The sequence below is a fragment of the Fragaria vesca genome, linkage group LG3 (assembly GCF_000184155.1).
Source record: "Fragaria vesca subsp. vesca linkage group LG3, FraVesHawaii_1.0, whole genome shotgun sequence".
Classification (NCBI taxonomy): Eukaryota; Viridiplantae; Streptophyta; class Magnoliopsida; order Rosales; family Rosaceae; genus Fragaria; species Fragaria vesca.
The window spans coordinates 4,087,085-4,093,521 of record NC_020493.1 but is presented as its reverse complement, the minus strand read 5'-3'; the positions used below and the strand labels follow the sequence as shown (position 1 = coordinate 4,093,521).

General features: G+C 35.8%; 1 pseudogene across 1 annotated transcript in view; it reads right to left on the bottom strand.

The window, feature by feature from the left end:
• Window positions 1-5,795, bottom strand: part of LOC101294835 — a 7,183-nt pseudogene extending 1,388 nt beyond the window's left edge. Inside the window, exons 1-20 of the transcript XR_184353.1 lie at window positions 5,639-5,795; window positions 5,013-5,190; window positions 4,688-4,759; window positions 4,527-4,595; window positions 4,365-4,436; window positions 4,180-4,251; window positions 3,989-4,060; window positions 3,837-3,908; window positions 3,681-3,752; window positions 3,468-3,539; window positions 3,306-3,374; window positions 3,063-3,143; window positions 2,832-2,897; window positions 2,469-2,528; window positions 1,567-1,945; window positions 1,298-1,496; window positions 858-1,013; window positions 586-704; window positions 254-464; window positions 5-163 (exon numbers count right to left, since the gene is read on the bottom strand). The product of XR_184353.1 is annotated as a probable leucine-rich repeat receptor-like serine/threonine-protein kinase At3g14840-like (transcript). The remainder of the gene's footprint in view (window positions 1-4; window positions 164-253; window positions 465-585; window positions 705-857; window positions 1,014-1,297; window positions 1,497-1,566; window positions 1,946-2,468; window positions 2,529-2,831; window positions 2,898-3,062; window positions 3,144-3,305; window positions 3,375-3,467; window positions 3,540-3,680; window positions 3,753-3,836; window positions 3,909-3,988; window positions 4,061-4,179; window positions 4,252-4,364; window positions 4,437-4,526; window positions 4,596-4,687; window positions 4,760-5,012; window positions 5,191-5,638) is intronic.
• Between the last annotated feature and the right edge of the window lie 642 nt (window positions 5,796-6,437).

Genomic DNA, 6,437 nt, shown 5'->3' with positions numbered 1-6,437 from the left:
TAGCATTGAGGTCTTGGTCCAGTAACACATTTAGTAGTTTTGATGTCTCTATGTACAACCTTTACTGCCGATTCCTCGTGCAGATAAGCCAGACCTTTTGCTATGCCTACGCATATTTTCTGCCTTGTAGGCCAGTCCAAGTTTAGGAGATCATCCTCTGGACCTGCAATTGCATACCTTATTATTGGATCACTTTAGAACCTTTGAATGCATAACTTCAGGATTAATTTGTTCCTAAATTAGATAAGCTTACCGTACAAAGCGCGAGCAAGGCTATTGTTTTCCATGTACTCATATACCAACAATAACTGGTTTGCTTCAATACAACATCCATACATTCTAACCAGATTTGGATGCTGCAAGCAAGAGATCATCCCTATTTCGTTCACAAATTCACGATTTCCCTGCTTTGATTTTGAGGATAGTTGCTTAACTGCAATTATAGTACCATCCAATAGTACACCCTGCATTAAGCATAGTGAACTAGTTTTCAGTCCTGATAAAATTAGGCCATACTATTTGTAAGACATGAAAAAGACTTAAAAGTAGCAGGAAAAAGATAACAGGATAACAGTTGTCTAATACCTTGTAAACGGACCCAAAACCACCTTCTCCAATTTTGTTTAAAGGATCAAAGTTATTAGTGGCAGCTTTCATTTGCCTCAAGGTGAAAAAACCAGTCTGTAGATCCAGTCCTCTCAGAACTGTCCAAAAAACCAAGTTAGGATAATCAGTAATGTCTGTGAAAATTGATAAAATGACATAGTATCTGGATGTGTGTGTATCCTTGTTCGCATGGAACTTGAAAGAATAAGGCCAACGTGAGGTATGAACTTGACATAGTAGATTTGCAGCACCTTCTTCCCTTGATGTCTGACTATGCACCAGACAGCCTTTCCACCAAAGAATGCCAAAAGTTAAAAACAAAAGGCACAAAACTGAAGCTCCAACTGAAACTCCAATCACCATATACATCTTTCCTTTGCTATCATGAGTTCTAGGAGGCTTGAACTCTACAGAAAGGGAAAAAAAAAATATCTTAAAAGCTGGAAACAGATGCAGCAACTAAAATTAAGAATAAGTTGCACATAGTACTCTTGTTCTATGATAATCTGGATACATAAACTATACCATCTTCATCTATATATATTTTCCAATCTATTGCAATGAAAATATAAATTTTTCCTTTGGTCCTTTTCTGTTCTGAACGAATACAAAACAAATGGATTGTAAAATGTAAAGCGTATAATGTTCTTAAAAACATTTGAAAAGTTTGCATGCAAAATCAGAAGATTACCAGGCTCTATAGAAATGGCTGATATGAGGGGACCATAGACTCCTCGTCTAGGGGATGCTGTTGTGCCTTTCCCAGACCAATGAAACCGAATTTCTAGAGTTTTTTCTGTGACTTGAACTTCAGTTATGTTCATAATTACTACCTTGTCCACCCCTTTTGCTTCCTTTACAATGTTAAAATCCTTCAATACAAGTTTCTCCTGTAAAAAATGTCATCAATGAGAAACACTATGTCGGCATTAAGAGTCCATTATCAGTATGATTCAGTACCTGAATATAGACATCAAATATCCGTCTTCCAACACTTTGATAAGATCTATTGCCTCGAATTATTATCTCCGCAAAGTGAAGGCTCACAGTATAGTTTCCTTCTGCTAAGCAGTTTGCATAATATGTGAGAGAAAGAGGAGTGAGGCGTGCATTCGTGTACAACTGAGAGTTCTCCATTCCAAGTTCCGATACATTATTTGCTATGTAATCATAAGCGGTGATATTAGTATCCCAGAAAAATCCCGTGCTGCTGGTTCCCCAGTTAGGTCTCACCGATATAAATTTTGCTCCACCTCCAAGATCTGTATCATCTTCAAAATTCACTCCTCCAATGGTGGTTTCTTTACCACCACAATTTATATGAAATGAGTACTGAACTGTTGAGTAACAGTAGATAAATAAAAACTCAGATTAGAGAAAAAAAAATTTGAGTAGATCGATAAATGATATCAATTAGTATCAGAAACCATACACTTGAGGTCATCTGGAAATTTTTGTTAATTAACTACTGAATTTGTGCAAAATCTTTACAAAATTAAATAATTATAAAGCTAACCATCATTTGGTTCCAACCTATTCAATCAGATTTGATTCTCGGAGATGTAATGTTACCTTCTGTACATGGATTTTTCTCCAGGCAAGCTCCAGATAATCTAGATTCATGATGCATAATAATCAGCTTATGTATAAGTCCATGAAGTGAATATAAAAGGGAAAAAAGTTGCTTCATCTTTGAAGACTAGCTAATATAAGTATGAAGCTTACGAGTTGTTTCGTGCAGAAGAGCTTCTGAAAACGTTCCTGATACATGTCAAATCAGTTGAAACAGAAAAATTAGAGGTGGATGAAGACTAGTGTGTTCTTAGTATGCCAACCCCACAGAAAACAGTTCTTACAGGTATTCGCTGCATGTAGGTGGCTCAGAGTCCTTGGAAAAATTATTGTAAGAAACATCTATCTGGCTGCACACAAATATGATAAAATTCTAAGCGAGTATAAATTCACTGAAAATCCCGTGTTAGAATATTGATAAATGTTCATTTACAGGATTAAGGAGATAAGTTAATCAGTAACTCATAGTGATTTAAATGCTTTCAAACAGTTCATTTGAAAAGAAAAAAACATACACTAAAATATTCTGTCAAACTTTTTAGAAGAAAGTTAACAAAATTGTTACTAATAATAGAATTGTCTACTAGATACTTCAACAAAACGTAAAAAACAACTAAAAAACAAAACAAATTAATTTAGGATAGAAGACATACTAGCGGTTATCTTTGCTCTTGATCCATTGTGGAATAGAACCAGTGAGCAAGTTGCTTGTCAGATACCTATTCCAAAACAAATAACAGTCACATTTTGTTGAACTACAAATTAAAGGTTGGTTACATGGGATAAATTTATGCTTATGTAGATGTGAAGATAGCATGTGCAGAGGAGGCCCCCAGCATTATGAGGTAAGCTGGCATGACATATATGAAATTCACATTTCTTACAAGTACTGCAAATTGTCTGGATCCAGAACCATAGCTTCAACATCAGGAAAGCTTCCTTCCAATCTGTTGAAGCTGAGATCTCTGTAAGATAATGGATGTTACAAGAACCGAAAGCTTACTGTTTGGAAGCTTAACTGAGAAGATGAACCGTTTATCAAATTGATATCCAGAATGCATACTGAATGTGTCTTATGTACTTGAATGAGTAGTAGAATATAAAGATTAAGAAGAGGAGTAAATTACAATATATTCAATACTGGCATTGCTTTTAAATCAGGAATAGGTCCAGATAAATTACAGCTCCTTAGCATTCTGCAGTATGACTCAATATTAGCATAGTTGCAGATAAACATGGACTAGATAGTCTAAAACTACAGACGGAATTACAACATGTTTTAGACTCACAATCTTTTCATGCTTTTCATATTAGTCAGGTCTGGAAATTCTGAACCCCCTCCGTTTAAGTCGCTGATCCTTCTGCATCCATTGCATCATAAATAACTGTTAGGCTAAAACAATCCCTTTGATATGAAGCTGTAGTGTTAAATATGATGTAGAATGTGGTTTTCAGTGTTAATTATACTGTTACTGCAACGAAGAGCTGGGTGTGGAACTCACAGTTCTGTTAAATTACTCAAGACAGAAATGCTAGACGGAATGGGGCCTTGTAGACCACTAGCTTGGATCTCTCTGTCAAGAATTCAGCATGGATAGAGATTACACCAATTCTGTGATATCTGAATGATATTATAATAGAAAAAAGTACCTACGTACAGTTTATTAAGTTGACTCCAACTTCGGAAAAAATCGGGAATTCTTCCTCTGAAGTTGTTACTGCTAATCCTCCTGTATAAAGGGAAAATTCATTAAATGACAGCTTAACATTTTTAAGGAAAATTGAAAGTCAATATGTGAGTGTCACTTACAGTTCTATTAATTTAGTCAGGTTTGTGAGATCCACCGGTAAGACTCCTGTGAGATTGTTTGCACTAATGATGCTGCAGATCGATACCAGTGCCAACTTATCAGTCACTCACTTGGTCACTTTGACAAGTTAAAAGATATTTTTCAAATCAATAATTAAACGTGCAAAAAAATGATAATGGATGAAGCTTACAGAAGCTGCAAGTTAACCAACTTCCCAATCTCAGGAGGAACAGTTCCAGAAAACATGTTTGTCTCCAGACTCCTGAAATAATATTGTCCTTTTCATCAAAGCAGGCCAAAGCGAATGAAAATAAAGATGGAGTACGTTGACACACACAAAAAAGTAATTTACATAGATAACGGAAGAGCATATACAAGTTTCTTAGAGTGGTAATGTTTCCTAGGAAGGCAGGGATTGGTCCAGATAAGTTGTTCACACTGAGTAACCTGCAGTTTACTCAATGTCTTAATTAGTTCAATCACTAATATAGGCCACTCTTAGCTAAACTTGAATATGAAGTTAAGAAGTGCATTTACATTAAGTCCAACTTTGTAGAAGCCCATTCACTCGGTATATTACCACTGATGAAGTTCCTTGAGAAATCTCTGTAGAGAACAGAAAAGTTATTAGTGATAACATTAGCATTTTAGAAAAATCAAACGTTTATTAGCAACGTGTTACATTGCAAAATCCTTACATTCGTGTAAGGTAAGGTAACTTTGCAATAGATGGTGGAAGAACACCAGCAAGATCTTGCCCTTTAAGAAAACTGCATTAGAAAAATGTCAGAGCTAACTGATGATAAAATTCAAACTATGCATGAAATTGGAGTCATGATGCCTTGCATTTGCATATCATACTCATAAACAAAGGGATTCTCCTAAACTGGAAAGGAAAGAGGAGAAAGAAAAAACAGATATACCTAAATACTTACTCATACACTTGCTGTGCATAAAAAAAACAACTCAGCAAGATAATGGGAAACACACATATCAATAGGCCTCAAAATTGCACCTACGTACATGTTGATAACATGGCATGAGCCATCAGTGAAGGAGCAGTTGCATTTGAGTGTGTTGTTGAATTGAGGCCTGTCAACAGACTTTGGGGTAATCCAGCTTGTGTCATTCAGGCACGGGTCTACGCTGAAGTTCCAGTCATTTTTTCCTAGTTGTGTAGCAATTTCTCGTAGGGCTTGCACTGCAAACACAAATCAAATCCTTCAGAGTCTACATTTTCTGTATTGAACCAAGATTTTCATTGTGAGTGCTTTCAAAATTCAACATCAGTTGATGGAAATCTGGAGGATGCGGTTATGACCGATCGAATTGTCGTTAGGAATGTAAAGGAGAAGTTATCAGAAGTTGTCTTGCAGATGTGTAACTTCCAACCTTCTCAATCCCACTATCTTTCAAAATACGAAAGTATAAATAAAAATTAAAAAAAAATTCTGCAAAAGTGAAAACAAGGCGTACATGTGGAAGAGACTTGCTTCCCCTACCCCAGAAAGAAGATCAATGATATTTAGGAGATTCAAAGTTTTCGTCTCTTCGAAAGACTCCTTCGAATGTGGTGGTAAACATGACTGAGCGAGCTAGCTCACATGTACAGGAATAACTCAGACGACGAGAATGAAAAGGACGTGTACCTTCAGTAGCAGGAAGACGAGTTGAAAGAGCTTCAACTTTGACAATGTCTGATCCAAAGCTGCAGAGTACTGCTAGTAGTATCAGCACCAAGTTGAGGTTCATGATGGCGGTTTTCCGAACACTATTATCAGGAACAAGTCCAACTCTAACTGCCATCTTCATTTTTATTTTACGTACGTAACTCCTGCACCCAGGTACCAATATTCCTTGATGAACTATAGCTTTGCTAGGTATAGCTCGTCGGTTATTATAGTGCATCGAGATCTATATCATCTCCAGCTACTAGATATATAATACGTATAAATGATTATACAAATGATATATACTACGTACGTAGACCGGGACTTATGGATCAAGCTGACTTTCCTATAGTCATCCTAGACTTGGAGACTTGGACTCTGATTTGGTTTCCAGTACTATTGAGGTGTGCTAGCTGGTCGATCTCCGTGGATTAGGAAACATTATATTTCACAGACTTCACGCAAATAGTCATTACTAATTCACTTCTTATTTTCAGTAGATTAATGATATATCATGTTCAGCTAGTCATATCAGTACTAAATTATTTTCATGATATCTATCTTGAAAACACGACTAATAAAATATTAAGCTCATGTCTACTGGATATATTAAAACTATATTTCGGGTTCACTGTTAAAACTCAGGAATACACATTTTGAAAAATACACAGTATCTTATAACTTTCTTTTTTTTGAGTAAACAGTAGTATATATCTTATGACTTTAACATAAGAAATACTCATAAATCATATCTAATTACTTTTTTTGTTTTCTGAAA